At 38.8% G+C, this 18,605-nt stretch overlaps 1 protein-coding gene across 2 annotated transcripts in view; it reads left to right on the top strand.

Annotated features, from left to right (window-relative positions):
• Nucleotides 1-18,605, top strand: part of fgf14 (fibroblast growth factor 14) — an 809,830-nt gene that overhangs the window by 552,255 nt on the left and 238,970 nt on the right. The gene's annotated exons all lie outside the window — the stretch shown is intronic.

Below are 18,605 nucleotides of genomic sequence, written 5' to 3'. Positions count from 1 at the left end.
TAAAATGTGGAATGTTTTATCACTATGTAGAAATGCATTACAACATGTACAAGTGGTTGAAAACCAGTGGCTACACATTACGTATATTTAGTTGGGGTCCACTCCTCATTAACTACTTGTCAAAAAAACACATTTCTTATTTGTGGGTGGTTTTGTCAACCACCAAGGAAGAGACCTCAGATAGGATTGCATTTAATTATAATATCTTGGCAGGGTGCCTTACAGTTGATGTTTGTATCAAGAGATAAGAGGATCACTTCAATGAGGCTTTAAGTTAATTGTGCATCTAACAACTATTCAGAGTAACTTACCTTTCAATAACAGTGGATTCTGTTCTTAAAAAGCCTATGACAGTAGTCCTACTTGGACACCTCAGTGTTTACTTAGGAAAACCAAAAGTCAGAGTGACCTAAATCTGAGTTGTATATTGTTTGGAGGAATTTCTCTGTTAGCCATAGAGTTTTTTTGATAAACACAAGATTTTTCATATTTCTACAGGATACCAAAGTATCTTTGACTAAAGGACAGTTATTAATTTTGAAACCATGTAATCTGAGAGCTCATATTTTGAATATATGAGGTGTTTGGCCAATGCCTGATTAACACTTAAAGGATAATTGGCTGAAATGAATAGACCATTGGCTGGAAGGACATAAATGGTTGGTGACACTAAATTTTGGATTGACTAGCAGGATAACTTTGACTGTTTTTCTTTTAAAAGATATTTCCCTACCTCTCAGAAGATGTCAAGTAAATTAAGTCTGAGTGAAGTCTGTTCAAAACCACAATCTCACCATTGGTGATAGAAATCATCTAGTTAAAGAAATTATCCAGATTTGAGAGAGGGTTATCAACAGGCCAGAATAACTGACTGGATCGTACAATGTTTCAGTTATTAAGGGGAACAAGAGGCTATGTTCTTATTACAATTCCTTGCCTCACTGCCAAAACCTCTTTGAAAGTAGTGAAATAGAGACACAGACAGTGAAAGCTTAGGTTTAGGAGGAACAATGCTGAATTTGCCCTGTCCATGGAAAAGTGAATCAACTGTTTGTCCTTGCATAAATATCTGAGGAGCCACAGGAGTTTTCCATTATTATCGACATACATTTTGTGGGCTTAGAGAAGACTATCATATGTTGTAGTTCCTTATGAACAGGCCTAAAATAACGTGAATTGTTGCATGCCATTTGTTTTTGTTTTGATTGAGAGATAAGTTCATATAGAGATATGTTCACATTCTGTACTTATCATTACATTGACTCTGTTGTCATCACTTATTCCAAGGTACTGCTGAGATTTGAAAGTATTCTATTTATAGAGAATGGTTCTGTTTATTGATTATGATGTTCTCTTATCCTCATCAGAATGTCACCTTCATCATGTAGTGGAGTAATTTATAATGGAGTATGAGATGATAAATCACAAACTCTAAATCTGGTTTGCCTACAGAAAATGGTTTATAGCAGGTTAGATGGAAGCAGATGTACCACATTGAGTAATAGCTTTTGTTTATGAATGTGAGTGAAGACAAGACTAACTAATGGATCAGCAATGTTTTGTAAACATTGCACTTAATAGTTTTAGTAAATGAAGTTCAATTTTAGGTGAAGCTTTTAATTTACCAGTCAGTCTGCATCCCCATCCTAACCTTTAGACATGAAATCAGTATTGTAATTGAAAGAAAGAGATTGCAGATACTTGTGGCAAGATAATTTTCCTTCACAGGGGCTAAGGTCTTGGTCTTAAGAGAAGGTGAAGAAGCTGACACCATGACAGGCTCCCACAGTGGAAGAACTGCTTCTCTGAATTTAAAGGAGCCAAATATGTGTTTTGTAATGAGGAATATCTTTTGGCTAGTTTGAGGTAGCCTGGAAATTCTGCAGTAGGCACTGGAGTCTGTTGCTAAGGATTGAGTTGCCGGGATTGTTTGTGGGGATAGTTTGTGTGCTGCTAAGCAAATGAAGAGCCATACATTCTAAAAAGCTTAAAAACCTGAAGAGGAACAGAACAAACATTTTTATTGCTAGATTCATGAAAAAGTGACATTATTTAAAAGGACAACTGCAGTGAAATAATGTTATCAAACATAAGTAAATCTGACATTAATCCAGGCACTGTGTTGTTTATGCTAAAGATAATTTTAGTTAGCATTGCTTTTAGTTTAGAGTATTCAACTAAAGTCAAGACAATTCTATAATAGTAGTAGTTTCCAGAATTCAAGAACTTCAAAACCAAATTCAGAGCTCAGGAATCTAACAACAAGTCAATGACCTATAGAAACATAACCGTAATCTGATGTATGGTCACTACATAAAGACTCAGACAAAAAACCTAAAATTAATATCCAGTCCTCCTCAACCCAGCTTGTCCACCACTACTTGGATACATACCATCATGTCATTTATACAACTCCAGTGAACTGCACATAGTGGCAGAGGATAGTTGTTGGACAACATTTGTAGCAGCAGGACCGGATGAATAAAATAAACATTGATCATCTCATTACAGTGGCACCTCTCAAGGGGTTGGATATATTAGGCAGCAAGTGAAGAGTCAGTTCTTGAAGGTGATGAGTTGTAAGCAGGAAAAAATAGCCTAATGTAAGGACCTGAGCGACTTTGACAAGGGCCAAATTGTAATGGGTAGAAGACTGGGTCAGAGCATCTCGAAAACAACAAGTCTTGTGGGGTGTTCCTGGTATGCAGTGGTTAGTACCACCAAAATTGGTCCAAGGAAGGACAACCACTGAATTGACAACAAGGTCATGGGCGTCCAAGTTTCATTGATGGGGAGCGAAGGTTAACCAGTCTGGTCCGATCCCACAGAAAAACTACTGTAGCATAATTTTCTGAAAAGCTTAATGCTAGGCATAACAGAAGGGTATCACAACACACAGTGAATTGCTGCTTGCAGAGTACCATGCTGATCCCTGTCTACCACCAAAGCACCTACAATGGTCATATTAGCATCAGAACTGGCTTGTGGAGTGATGGAAGAAGGTGAGCTGGTCTTCTGAATCATGTTTTCTTTTAGATCTGGGTGTGTATGCGTTATTTATCTGGGGATGAGATGGATGCAGGATATACTATGGGAAGAAGACATGCCGGTGGATGCTGTTTGACGCTCTTGGCAATGTTCTTCAGGGAAACCCTGGGTCCTGGCATTCATGTGGATTTTACTTTGACATATACAAGCTGCCTACATTTTTTTGCACACCACATACACCCCTTTATGGCAACAATATTCCTTGTTGGCAGTGGCCTCTTTTAGCAGCATAATGCCTTCTGCTGTACTGCAAAAATTGTTCAGGAATGTTTTGAGAAATATGACAAAGTGTTGAAGGTGTTGGTATGGTCTCCAAATTCCCTAGGTCTCAGCCTGATTGAGCATCTCTTGGATGTGCTGGAAAAATAAGTCTCATCCATGGAGGCCTCACCTTGCAACATACAGGACTTCTGCTGCTAATGTCTTGGTGCCAGATATTACAGGACACCATCAGAGTCTTGTGGAGTTCATGCCTCGACAGATCAGAGCTGTTTTAGTGGTACAAGAAGAATGTACACAATATTAGGCTGGTGTTTCTAATGTAGTGGCTGATCAATGTAAATTCTAGTTCATGTGATAGTGAAGTACATGAAGATGATTTTCCATAAACTGTAAACTCTGAAGCCACTTCTGAATTGTAACAAGAGCTTGGGCAACTTTTAAAATTGTAGCTCATTCATCTCCAGTGAACATGATAGATATATTGCGTACAGACATTTTTTAATAGTTGCATACTGAAAGTGTTTGGTGCATACCAGAAGTGTTTTCAAACTCTGTGGTTAGAATGTAAATATATCATGGCATTTCATGCTCCTGCTCCCGCTTTCCAATTGAATAAATCAGCCTTAAACATAAAATAACAGAATTTCTGTATATTATGTTCAAGCACTGGATACAGATGATCCCTTATAGAATTTGAATTTCTTGATAAGTGGTAATAAGTGCTGCATATTGCACACTGAAACCAAACCACAGGTGCTTACGTGGTCTGATGTCAGTTAAGATGAACAACTGACTTTCTTTTCACTTTTGTGTACAATAATTAAAAAATCTTACGTTAAAACGTACCAATTTACAAATCTTTTATTTGAAATGGTTTATGGATCATCCTGAATAGGGATTACAGTTGGAAAATGTTTCAGCTTCTCAGTTGACAATTACTTGTCACTTTGTGCAGTAGTGAGAAATCCTTTATGAAAATAAAACCAATGTCTACACTTTACATACATAAGCAGAGTGTTGTTGAGAAATCACATACTTTGACAATAAAGCCTCTTACAATTACTACAACAGGTAGTTTATTGGTAACTTGACAAAAGTGTTCAGAGTCTACAAATTGTTGAAAAATTAAACCTGCTAATGTGTTTCTATTTTTATTTTATTTTAATTTTTATTTTTGGTTTCATTTTTTTACTTTTACAGTAATAAATATCTAATATGGTGAAATTAACAATAGGTACAAGAGTAATGTTTTTAATATGTTTACTCCCACTCTACTCCTTTTACCCAAATAGTTGAAAGATCAGACTCTCTGTGTTTTTTGATATTAGACTTGATATACTGTGCTCTGATGGCTATCAAGTATACTTCTAAGGTTTGGCATTGCCAAATCTGTTAAACTCTTTCTACAGGGTGGCACAGGGAAACAGGAAATTTTGGAACTAGATGTTAGTGGCCTTGGGGCGTCAGTAGTTGTTTGGGACAAATGCAACCTGGTTTAGAACCCCTTGCCATTAGTTATAATGGAGCAGTGGAGTGATGTGCAATGAGTGTTCACTGTGAAAACCTTTTATAAGAATGGTGATAGTGTGACTGCTGCGCAAAGGGAATTTCAGCGTCATTACCAGTTAGGACGTTGTGATCGTGTCCCGTCTGCTCATGTGATTACAACATGGGTGTGTAATTTTGACGAAACGGGTTCAGCCTTTAAAAAGAAGTCCCCAGGTGGTGCCACTTTGCATACTGCCCAACAATCGATGGCAGCTATTTGACGATTGTTTGGAAGGAGTGTCATTTCACGCAATGGTGACATTCCATGGCCTCCGAGATCCCCAGATCTCACTGTTCTTGATTTTTTTCTGTGGGGACATCTTAAAAGCTGAGTGTACCAGAGGAGGATTGAAGAGGAAATTGCTGGCATTCCTCTTGACATGTTACGTTGAGCAATGCAGAATTTCCACAACAGGCTGTCCAAATGTGTACAGAGAAATGAACAAGACCTTCATGATGTTTTCTTCAAAACATAAAATGAATATTGATTGCCGTCATTAATTGAATATCCTGTACAATACATTTCGTCATTAAATGTATTTTGTAATGTGTTTATTCGTGCATTGAACGTCAATTGATAACATCCCATCTCCCTTTGCCAATCTGTATATATCATTTATCATCTCAGTGGCTGTTTCTATGGTTTTGCTGCTATCCATACATCTATTGCATACTCTGGCATTACTTGCTGCTTTTGTGTAGTAACTGGTTTAGGCAATTCCTAACCTTTGACTTTGTACAGTACTTTTTCCGTGTTTCCTTAAGAACACCTAGGTGACACCCAAATAATACTTTAAGCCCATGGCCCCCATTCCTCTTAGATCTGCCCCTCACCAACCAGTGCCCTGTAACAGAAGAAATGTTTCTATCACCACCAGCACCATTAAGCAGATGGAGCTGCATTACTTCCATTAGTTATTGCCTGGACAGTTCATCTTTATTCTCTTTCTCACAGATCCTTTAAACAATTTAATAATAATTTGAATAGATTAATTTCTTATCACTGGAAAATAGTCTTGATGACTGTAAATTCTGAAAGTGATAATCCTTAAATAAAACACTATGCAGTTCTCTCTATAGTGTATCTAGAAGTCTTTTGAAGTAGGCTAAGTAACATTAAATTACTTCTATTTGAAGAGGATGTCAAACTTGGCAAATGCAGGCACTGACCTTATTACTGGAGCACCTAAATTTACATTGCTAGAAGGTGCTGGGCATGTCAAATTATGTCTGTGTGACAACTACCCAGCACAATTTCAGACTTCCAAAGTTTAACAAATTCGCCCCTTTCTCTGACAGCCAATAACATGCTGCCTGACATAGCCAAAGACTGTGCAAATGATTTACAGGTAAGATGAGTTCAGCTGCAACCTCAGGTTCTTTTTTTGTCAGCATTCTGTCATGGTACGTAAAACATAAGACATCAGACAGATGAGACACTCTTCTGTTTGCAAGGTGCAAAACATCTACATCCTTATTCCTTGTTACTACATTATATGCATTGTATGTCTGGCTAAGAGCTCTTTGCTCCCATCCTGCTCCTACAAATTAAGTCAAAAAAACCTTTTTGATTTTGTCAGGGTGATTCATGGGCTGTTTGGAATGAGTCTCTGGGTATGTCAGACTATATAACTGGAGTTCACAAGATACACTGGTCTTCCATTTGGTCTGGTATGATAATGCATTCCTGATCCCTTTCCCTTGCAGCAGCTTTTTCCTCTTTGGATAGAGTCACCTATTTTTGCCATTTCCTCTCAACGTCACTCATCGAATTGGCCACTCTTATAGCTGAAGTGTTGTGCTGGGAAAATGTGGCGGTAGTCGCTATCACATTGACCTGGTTTAGTGACAGTAGCCTAGTTGTTTCAAGAATTTGGTTTACCAAAGTGCACATTGATTTATGATTATTTTTACTCATCCATTGCCAAAGTTATCAGTCATTAGCATTACAGTCATTAGCATTACAGCTATAAACCCCAGTCACATGATCCGAGTGGGCGCCAGAAAGTCGCTATCACACTGCTGTTGCTTGTGTAGAACATCGGACAACAGAATAGGCTGATAAGACCAATTTTCTTATTTTAGACCCTTATTTAGTATTTTAAAATCAATTTGATTTTTTTGATCATTCTTCTACATGTTTTGCCTATTTTTAACTTTTTCTTCCTAACCCTACCAACCTGATGGATTTGCAGAAACAAAGATATTTGTCCTCTTATTAAGGTGGATATGTTAAGCGTGGGCACAACTGATAGAAAAATAACCATCTATTATGAGATGTTTTCTATATAATTATTTGTAAAAATTCTCAGTTTGTTACAGCAACAACAATGAAATCAACAGCAAAGTTATACTGAATTATATTGTGCATTGGATTTTCCCAAAGGACCTCAAAGACCATTAGCACAAGAGAACCAATTATCACTGTGCCTGTTGAAAAAGGTCTGTCTTTAATCTAAAGGACAATAAAAAATCTGAGCTCTTGACAGTGGAGGGCAAGCTATTGTACAGGACAAGTATTCAAACTGACAAGAAATTTACCTCCAAATATCCACCTAAATATTTTTGGAATTTACAAGATTTCTCCATTTATTGACCAGAGTGGTTAAGCTGACAAACACATATTCAAAAGGTTGCTAAGACGCTTTGGTGGAAATCTGATTTATTTCTTCAAGGTCAATGTATATATTTTATAATCTATTGCACATGTGATATGATCACATTGGTTATTTGTATAAATACAAGGGAAACGACAACATATTATTTTGATTTATGCATTACCGCTTGTCTTGTGTCTGACTGCTCTGATCTTAATGCACTTCTTTCCCTTAAATTCAAAACTATTCAAACAAACTCAATCGAATGAAGAATATTTTTCAACCTCATCCAGTCAAAGACACTATTTTAACTAATACATTTTTAACTGGTTTCTATAGTACAAGAAAATTTACATTCAAGGTCACGTCTCCGGGGACTATTCCTATGACGTATATGGATCTCCAAGCTGGAGATTCTCCTGGTGTTGCTTTCTTAGGAACACATGGATTGGAGTCAGCCACTGGAGGCTCAGCAAAAGTAGGAACAACACCATCAAGGGCACTGTCATCCTTGTTTGAATCAGTTGACACCTAAGAGCCTTGTGAAGTTAAAAACTGATCAACATAAACAGGAACCTTACACTAGCACAGATACACATGAAGTCCATCGAACTACATTAAATCTCTTGGCACGTTCGGAATGTGTAACACCAACATCAGATTTTCTAATCTGGAAGCATATATTTTATTCCTTCAGTTGTTGCAAGTTGTAATTAGAAAATAAATCTTATATATTTCGGATTCACTAATGCTAGGCTAATTCAACTTTGTTTCTTAAGAAACAATTCCAACTTTTTTCCAGTCTTCCTCATGTAACAGTGAAAATACTGCTGTTTCAGAAACAAGAATGCCTTGAAAATTCTTTTTATTCCAAGCGTTGGACTGCACACTCATCTACTTGTTTTCAAGCCTAATGGTACGTTGTTGTATAATTATGATAAATTCTTTACTATTGCCAAATAGCAGTTTTGTTTGTATTCCATAAAGACAAAGATACCGCATATTCATGACCAACATATGTAATCTCTATATATATATATAGAATCCAACATCTGTCTGTCTGTCTCTCTGTCCACTTTTCTCGAGAGAACTACTTAATGGATTTAGATTGGGTTTTTTTCTATAATTTGCTTGAACATTCTGGTTGATTTTGCGACTTCTCTCATTGTGATATCTATCATAGTTCGCTTGCGTTACCGATTTTTTTGCACAAATCTGAGAGACATGCTGCAGGCTGAGGGGAGGGGAGGGTGCGGGGACCTCCTCACTCACACCCCAGCCTTGGGTCGTGTACCTTGCCTCTGCTTAGCTAGTGAATGAGAGAACTACTTAATGGATTTAGATCAGGTTTTTTTCTATAATTTGCTTGAACATTCTGGTTAATTTTGTGACTTCTCTCATTACGCTAAGAATCATAGTTCACTTGCAGGAGCGATATAGTCACGCTAATCTGAGACAAAGGCTGCAGGCCGAGGGGAGGAGAAAGTGTGGCGTAAGGAGTAGGGAGCTGGACGTGGCCCTCCTCACAGTCCTGTTTCACTACTACGTGGGCAGAGCCACGGGAGACAGCTAGTTATCAATAAAAACAGTATTCCCTGATTTTAAGGCAAGTGGTGGTGAGTTGGAATTGATAGTCAGAAATTAAAAATACTCATCAGGCAGTGGTCAACGCAAATAGCAAGCATGCATGAACAAAAAAGCCAAAAATCAAACTTGGACACCTGTTACAGAATCTTAAGAAGCTTTTCATTTTCTTCTTTTCTTTTCATCCTTGAAAAATATTGAGTCTACTATATCACAACTTATCTTCTTTAGTGGAAAGGAGCCCTTAGATAACTCTTTTTATGTATATACTAGTAATTTAGCCTGTTACAATAACGGGCGCTAGAACAGTAGTGCATAAACATTAGTAGGAACAGTCTATATTAAATGGCAAGGGACTTTGACCTCATTCTTTTTGTCGGTCGTATTTTTCTTTCTTTCAGCCTTTCTTTTGTTGATGTTTACTTGCTGAGCTGACCGTTCTTCGTGGGCTGCCTCCGTGTATTGTGTGTCTTTAATTTTCTGTGACAGTAATACTGTCTAGTACGGCTCTATTCAATAAGGGCGCGCACAAAAAGGCGAGCTTCAAAAGGGTGACCTCAATTGAGCGCGGCGAATAAAGGCGTTCGTAGATAATTTAGTTCAAATGGCTCTGGAATATGTGAAGAGCAACAATGGTGCAGATCTTTATTTACGCACGCCTTTATTTGCTGCGCCCAATTGAGGTCGCCCTTTTGAGGCTCGCCTTTTTGTGCGCGCCCTTATTGAAGGATGCCTGTGCACGCCCTTATTGAAGGATACCGTCTTGTACGTACGCTGGCTTGTATGTCCGCTGGCTTGTACGTCTGTAATATACCTTTAATTTTCTCTGCCGGTAATACAGGCGTGCGCGTCGGTAATATGCCTTTAATCTCCTCTGACAGTAATACTGGCTTGTATGTGGCTGTAATATGCGTCACTGTATTGTGTACCTTTAATTTCCTCTCGCAGTAATACTGGGTTGTATTTCCGTAAAACGCCTCTAACTTTCTCTGACAGTAATATCGCGCATCGCACCGTGCCCCGCGCATGCACACTTCACCAAAAGACACCCACACACGGACACCTGGATGCACAAAGGGATTTTATATATATAGATGTTTGGCTTGTAAATGGGGTACAAGAAAAATAACAGAAGTTAAAAGTTAAATAAAAGATACCAAAAGAAATCTGTAGTAAAATAACACAAAACAAAGAACAGAGGCAGGCAGGCAGCCAGCTAGACTGTGTGTAGGCTACTTTTCCCAATAAATCATTACTCACTAGTTTACTTTTTGTCTGATTAAATTATGAGAAGCACTGTGAGCACTGAACCTGTAATGTCTGAAACATGTCCTGAGCAAAGAGTCTTCAGTACCTTATCTGACACCCTGAAATACTTTTTGGCTGGAAGCCTTTTGACTTAGGCAGTAAGCATTGCAGGATCACCTTTATTATTTTTGTCTTTATGCTAGATTCTGATAAAAACATGGCCTTGATAATCAAAGGAGAGAAAATTGTACAAAATCCACAGTAAGTTCATTAATAAATTATAAAACTATAAAATAGTCATTTTGTTTTTTTTTTCTAAACGTAAAAAGTATGAGTATGTTTGTTATCTGCTACAATGCGTTTTAGAGAGTGTGGTAGATCAGCCTCGGCACAGACAGGCAGACACCAATGTTCAAACCCACCACACGTTTATTTATAATTATTCACAGAAATCAGTCCCGCACACAACCCAGTGCCCCTGCACCAAACACCCCCAAGTCTGGGCCTCATAAAAGTCCTGTCCTCCTTCACCGCCTCCACTCCTCTCCTCATAGCTTCGTCCTCTTCCACCTGACTCCAGCTGATGACTGGAGGGAGGTGGCCCCTTTTATTCCCACTTGGATGTGCTCCAAGTGCCTCCAAATGAACTTCCTGCGGCACTTCCTGGTGTGGTAGAAGTGCCGCATGAGCACCCGGAAGCACTCCGGGTGTCCCTGGTAATACTTCCGCCAGCACCTCCGGGTGTGGCGGAAGTGCTGATGTTCAGGGCTTAACAGTCTTCTGGGCACCCCCTGGTGGTGACCACGGGCCCCTATAGGGTTGAGCTTCCATACTCAGTTCCAGTAGCCCCCACACAAATCAGGGCGGCTGCCCTCTCGTGGTCCGGGGGAGACATAGTCCCTCTCCCAGTCCTTCTTGGCGTCCCGGCTGGGCACAGCCCCCAACCGCCCGCCACAAGAGTTAATTTCCTAGTTGATGTTATTACTTGGCTAATGTTTTTAATCCAAGGCAACATACAACATCTGAGATACAGTTGGTTACATTTCTTTTGTTTTCCCCAATTGGAGTACCGGCAGGTGAAGTGAAATGTTCATGGTTACTAGCAGGATTTGAGCCTTCAACTTCAGGGTTGGAGGTTTACACTCTTAACCATTATGACACATATTACATTTTTATAAAGGCACAGGTTTATCATAAGGCATCTGACTGTCCAGCAGTTGGTTCTTTTTTCCTGTTAGTCAGGAAATCCCAAAGCCATGAGACTTCAACTTCACTATGTTCTCCCAATATGAATGCCAGAGAAATTAATTGTAAGATAATTTTCCTGGAGGCTAACTAAGACCAACTGATTTTCACAGAAACCTTTTTTTAATAATCTGAGGGAAGTTTTGAGTACTAATAATCTAATTGTGTTTCTTGTTCGCCTGATTATGTATTTTATTTAAACTAAGAGTTCATGTATAGTATATGCCTTGTTTCCTAAAAAAAACATCCATCCATCCATCCATTTTCCAACCCGCTGAATCCGAACACAGGGTCACGGGGGTCTGCTGGAGCCAATCCCAGCCCACACAGGGCACAAGGCAGGAACCAATCCCGGGCAGGGTGCCAACCCACCGCAGGACACACACAAACACACCCACACACCAAGCACACACTAGGGCCAATTTAGAATCGCCAATCCACCTAACCTGCATGTCTTTGGACTGTGGGAGGAAACCGGAGCGCCCAGAGGAAAACCACGCAAACATGGGGAAAACATGCAAACTCCACGCAGGGAGGACCCAGGAAGCGAACCCAGGTCTCCTAACCGCAAGGCAGCAGTGCTACCACTGCACTAAAAAAACATTTGTCCATATAATTGCAATTCAATACTTCCATTACTTGCACTTCATCCAGCATTGTTTCACACTTTGCATTTGAATCTTCCAGAATAGGCATTGCATCTCTATGACCTTCAGCTGAATAAGGGGACTAGAAAATGTACAGATGGGATTCTACCTCACAGAACCACATTATTTCTGCTTGTTCCAGGCACACTCTTTTTATTGGTAAAGATTGGAAAGCTTTGATGACAAAAGCTTAGTGTAGTCAAGCATGAAGAGATGCTAATTATCGTTAATACCTCATCGTCATGTTTTAACACTAGAATTACCAGAGTCTACGAAAAAACTCGTAGATCTGGCCCACCTTAAAACCGTTCTCACCTCTCTTTTGTCTTCTAAATGTGCCGATTAAGAGGATCAGCGAGCAGCGAGCAGCCGGCTATTCCATCCCCCACCGTCGCAGAACGTTCACTAAGTTTTCCCAGCTCATGCCTTGTTTGATTATCTGGCAGTGACTGAACTGCTGGAGTTTTAGAATGGAAATAATAGATCGCTATTTGGAATACATGCATTTCATGCGTGTTCCGTTTCTACAGTAATCTGTGTAAACACATTGCTAAAGCAGAAACTTTTTCATATTTTAGTAATAAATGTTACAAAATGTAGGCATAAACTATAGAATCTGCGAAGCCTGAAGTCCAAACATCAAATAAACACTTTCACAAAAGGTTCAAGGCTGCTACAACAGCTTCCATGGCTTAACGCTACGGTTTGCTGACTTGGAGCACAGCTGCCCTACAGAGACCTGAGTTCGATTCCCAGCTTTGAAGAAAGTGTTTTTTTTTTCCTCAAACGGACATTGAATTTATAAATTGGTATGCACTGTAAATCGTTAACTTTAAAATGTCAATCGCGGTTATTTCTGTTGATTAATTCATGCTTTTTTACTTAGAGTCAGAACAGGAGCTTTTTCAGCTTATTCAGCTTCTGATCTGACTCAAACAGTGCCAGTATAACTTCACTCCCAACCTGACGCTGTTCGTTTTCAAATAGTATTGCATTACTTCGACGATGTTTTGTGATTGGTACTATTCACGTCATAAAATGATTTCTTCAAAACGTCACATATATTTGTCTCTTTCTTTTTTTAAAATGTGCGTTGTAGCACTCAGCAACTGGCCACCTGCATGTTCTTGCGCACTCTGAATAAGACAGCGCTATATGCAGTCATCAGATGTTCAAATGTTAAGTTATATAGCACAGAATGGAAATCAGCAGTTCTTAGCATTCCACCACCCAAGCTGTCATATCAACCGCTTACTGTAACTTGCTTTCTTTTTTCTTCGGTTATAGTCTTGAATAAAAGTGCACTTGTTTTGTTATACTTTTACATCAACATATGTTCCTGTGTTTGAGCAACATGGGCATGCTCAAAAAATACACGTATAATGCCACGAGAAGTGCATGCAGACACTTCAGTTCGCAAGCATTGGTACGACAATGCAGTCACAAGTACACTGCAGAGCTTTAGCACGTCTTTATGTGAAAACAGCATCAGATGGGGAGTGTCAGATGATTGCATATAGCGCTGAAGTTACTGCTCTTTACTATGCTTTCCTCTGCATGTCCTGGAGTACAAAAGAAACAGCATACAGCAACACGTGGGGACAGGCAATATTGGGGGAAAAAAACACGCGGTCGTATGTATCGTGATACACTGCAGAACTATAGCGCGTCTTTATGTGAAAACAGCAGTGTCAGCTGGGGGCGGTAGGGAAAGATCCTGAACGCGACTGAGACAATGAAAAGTGAATTTTAAAAAAAAATAAAGCTAACCTTTACAAATATCATAAATTACACCGGCTGTTACAGACTGAAATTAAATGTATCTTTTTATTCTAAAATAGTGAAAATAATAACACTTCTCAAAAGGGAGTTGTGCAGGATCAAACTCATGACCTTCTGATTCCCAGTCAGCAACTGATACTGTTGCGCCACAGAAGCAGTGGTAGGTAATATGTGTCAATGTCGCACACTAAGGCGGCTTTTTTTGGCGGTGGCTTTTTTTTTTGTACCTTTTGTGAAAGTGTTTCTTTGATATTTGGACTTCAGGCTTCATACATTATATAGTTTATGCCTACATTTTGTCATTTGTTACTAGAATATAAAAAATGTTTCTGTTTTAACAATGTGTTTACACAGATTACTGCAGAAACGCAACACACATGAAATGCGTGTGTTCCAAATAGCGATTTATTATTTCCATTCTAAAACTCCACTCACTCCCAGATAATCAATCAAGGCATGAGCTGGGAAAAGCTCGTTTACGTTCTAAGTCGGTGGGGGAATGGAATAGCCGGCTGCTGGCAGCTTGTCTTTATCAGTAAATTTAGATGACAAAAGACGCTGGCGAAGAGGTGAGAACGGTTTTAAGAAGCGATTTAAGGTGGGCCGGATCTACGAGTTTTTTCGTAGGCTCTGGTAATTCTAGTGTTAAAGGGTTGTCTTTAATGGTTATTATAAAATATACATTATGTCTGGCAATTATAAGCTGACAACAGAAGCATTCACAGTAAGGTGTTGCCACAGTGGTTAGCACTTTAGAGCTCTAGGAGACCACATTCAAATCCCAGCTCGGGCACCGCTTATGTGGTTTTTGCATGTTATTCTTCCATTATTGTCATATTTTTTGTGGTTCTCCTCTTTTTCTTCCGCATCTCTTAGATATACACATAAAGTTCTAGCAGCCCGGGGTGTTAATATTACACTGATTTCACAGTGTTTTGTTTATTCTTAATTGGGAAGCCAGGGCATTATGCAGCCTGGTTCAACGTGCACTTCTACCCCATTCAGACATACCACATTGAGACAAACTAGACCAAAATATGCAGTCAGAAAAATATTTACAAATATGCAGGTATTTAAAAACCTACCGCAGTTACCCATAATGGCAACTGAGAGAAGAATGAGTCTCCAGACATTATAAAGGTATGGGGCAGTCACCCGTATATTATATCTCAGCTGCAAAAGTTTGAAATAATTGAACAGAGATATTCACAAGACTGAGTCCAAAACAGAACGGAATACTTGGAGGTAAGACGGCGGTTTTAAGGACTGGGGAAGGAAATTATGTCATCTATGCCAGAACCGGAAGTGACGTCATCAGAGGTGTCGGGACCTGGTGAGATTTCCCGGGAATGGTCTGCAAGAAACTGAGAGAGACAGTGAGCACACTCTGCCACCCCCTGGTCTGGTGTAGTATTACATTTACTCAGGTCCTTTAGCTGTCTCCTACTCGCACGTGTGTGACACAACACACGACAAACTGCTAACAGATATCAACACAATCCAAAAATATTGTCCAGACTACCAGATGAAATTAATCGTCAGGTATGGAAAAATTCCCAAGTGAAGAGATCCTCGGAAAATGTTATTCTTGTCCTACTATATTGACTGGTGATGATTTGATGAAAGAAGCCCATGCTTTGTGAAGCCAACTACTTCAAGCAAACATTTCATATGATGAACAAAGGACATAAATCCACGAAAGAACTATAAAACCATTATAAAACTGTAACAGTCTTTGGCCATTACACCACACTGCCTGCTATAATGAGAATTTGGTGTGAACATCTGTTCATTTTCTAAACGTGATTCTTCCTTTACAGATTACTTCACAGAGTTAGAGATCATTCCAGATTTATTGGGCAATGGGCAGAAAAACAGTCATTAATGGGCCTCAAGACCTAATCATGTTTATAACCATATAACCATGGCGCACACTCAATCATATCAAACCAATGCTCAGACTGATAAATTAACATAACTTGCAACAATTTTTTGTGGGTGGGAAGAAAGGGCATCCAACAATGCAAACATTAACGTGATAGAGTGTGCAAACTGTACAGATATTGACACCACAATGCGAGGAAACACAAGTCCTAGGAACTGACAGGCCATGCCACTGCAGTACTATGCCATCTGTGGTATAAAATCCAACTCCTGGACCATTTCAGTAATGTTTCTCTACTAGATCAATCTTTTATGTGCATTGAGTTTGGTTTTGAATGTTTGTAGTATATTTAGTATAAATTAGGGAAGTTAATGGCCCAAAGGTGCCTGCTGGATTGGACAAATGACTTTATTCTTGGCTGAGTATTCATATTCTACCAGTACTCTTAGTTTTCTGACCATTAATTAGCGTAGAGCCCAATTTATAGTGTATTCAGTGTTCTAGCTATACTGTTTTATGCTTTGCTTTTTTTTGTCCCCAGTCATTGTAACTTGTACAAAAAATCTAATAGGTTTGTTTCTTCAGATATGCCACAATTAAATCTACCTGATGCTTCATATTAGTGGTCTTGTATTCAATGGTGTTGATGATGGGGTTGACTAGCTTCATCAGTTTTATAGCCACAGGGAAACTGGAAGTCCCACAAATATTATTTAAGATAGCTAGTTGTAGTAATTTCTACCAGATCATCTGTGTAATTACCTTCAACAGAAAAATAAGAAAAGTCATTAGTAACATCCATTTTATCACCATAATCTCGTTGTGGACCCAAAATACAATTGATATTCGCATTCTTCCTTAGAACTTTTAAGTTATACCATTTCTTCTCCATTATCTTGAAGAGAGTTCTCCTTCACCACCCCTTAGACCAGGGGTGGGCAAAGTCACTCCTTGAGGGCCACAGTGACTGCAGGTTTTTGTTCCAACCCAATGGCCTAATAAGAAGCACTTATTGCTCAACTAACACTTTTCGCTTATTAAGATTTTGAATCCTATATTGCTTATTTTAGGCTTAAACAGCTGTATTATTGGTTTTTAATGGCTCCTTATTAGCAATCAGATGCAAATGACAAAAGAAACCAGCATTTCTTCATTTTGCTTGTTACCATTTACTCCTGTGTGTCTTTATTGTGCACTATTTGGTTTAATTAAATACTTGGAAGAATAGTGAAGAGAAAAAAGTGAAGGAGTGAGAATTACTCCACCGTTTTAGTTTCAAATTATTTGGATGATATCCTTAGAAAGGAAAAAAATCTAGGATATGAGATTGACCTGACGTGGCAGAGTTAAAGCACTAACAAGCCATGAAATTAAATTATTGGCAAGGATTGTTTTCTAATTAAGAGACTGGGTTGCAGCAAAAACCTGCAGCCATTGTGGCCCTCCAGGACTGACTTTTACAACCCCTGCCTTAGACAGACAAATTGGGTGTGGGAAGTATCTGCTCCCTGACCTTATATGCTAATATTCACTTCAGTGAACCTGGTCTCCCAACACTAACTTTCCACCCCAACTTCAAAGGTGTTTCTGAATATAATATTGATTATGTTAATGCAGAGTGGTCTATAATGTAGATTATTTAGGGTCCATGTTAATTAACACTTCTGCATAAACATGTAATCACGGCTGACTTTATGGCCTTATTCCTAGAAATCCCAAGCTAAATTGCATTATGTTATGTTAATTACACCATACTCTCTGACCAAACCTGCTTGTACTTCCAAATTTCCAGTTTTCTTATAATTATACCCTAATTCCAAAATAATACATTTAAACCAGCAACTAAGGCAATGTTCATTGGTATTTTTGAATCGTTTCCTCTAAAAATATTTCTCACTTTGTACTGTTCAGGGTCATGGAGGCAGATCTAAGCAGCACCCGGTGCAAGAAGGAGCCATTCATTTGCAGTGTGTGCTCATTCCTACAGAGCCAGTTTAGACTGGTTAAATGGCCTAACGCATACATTTTTGGAACATGGGAGGGAAACACAAAGAGACACAGGGAGAACATGCAAACTCCACAAAGACAGTGTCTTGTCCAGGATTCAGTCCTAAGATTCTGGAGCTGTGATGCAGCTGTGTTAACCATTGTGCCCCTATGCTGCTCATAATATTTTTAAGCATTTTTATTTAAAATTAATTGTCAGCTGAGTTTTTTTTTTAAATCCGGTCAAATCTAAAATAGCAGTTGGTGTCCTATGAAAAAGAATTTTTTCACAGATGTTTTTAAGCAGTTGGTTATAAATTGTTCTGTGAATTTATTTGAATGAGATCACTGGAAGCTAAATAAAATATTCCTTGGAGAAATACAGTATGTAATGAAAATGGGATTTCAGTGCACTGAGTGGAGATGTCATATTGTTATCTGTGCGGGTAATACTGTTAAAAAGCTCCAGGCAGGCTTGTTAATTTGATAATGTTAACATGTACTGAAAATGGTAATTTGCTGTGCAGCATATTTCTAACATTACCATCCGTGACACAAATGAATACTGTAGAGGTGAGAGTTTCAAGAATTCTTTACCTTGCCTTTTCATGTCGAAAAATTTATTTTCTTGTTATTTATGCAATTTGTCTACAGTTACCCACAGAGTACATTTCTTTCTCATAAACATAAGGTTCTTTTGACATATGTTCATCAGACATCCCAGATTCTCCCTCTTTGTCTTATATATCAACTCCATTTAAGCTGTACCAACTTATTCTTTTAAAAAATTTTTTGGTGTTGCTTCCTTGCTTG

This window comes from Erpetoichthys calabaricus, chromosome 4, assembly GCF_900747795.2.
Source record: "Erpetoichthys calabaricus chromosome 4, fErpCal1.3, whole genome shotgun sequence".
Classification (NCBI taxonomy): Eukaryota; Metazoa; Chordata; class Cladistia; order Polypteriformes; family Polypteridae; genus Erpetoichthys; species Erpetoichthys calabaricus.
This window is presented reverse-complemented; position numbering and strand designations above follow the sequence as displayed.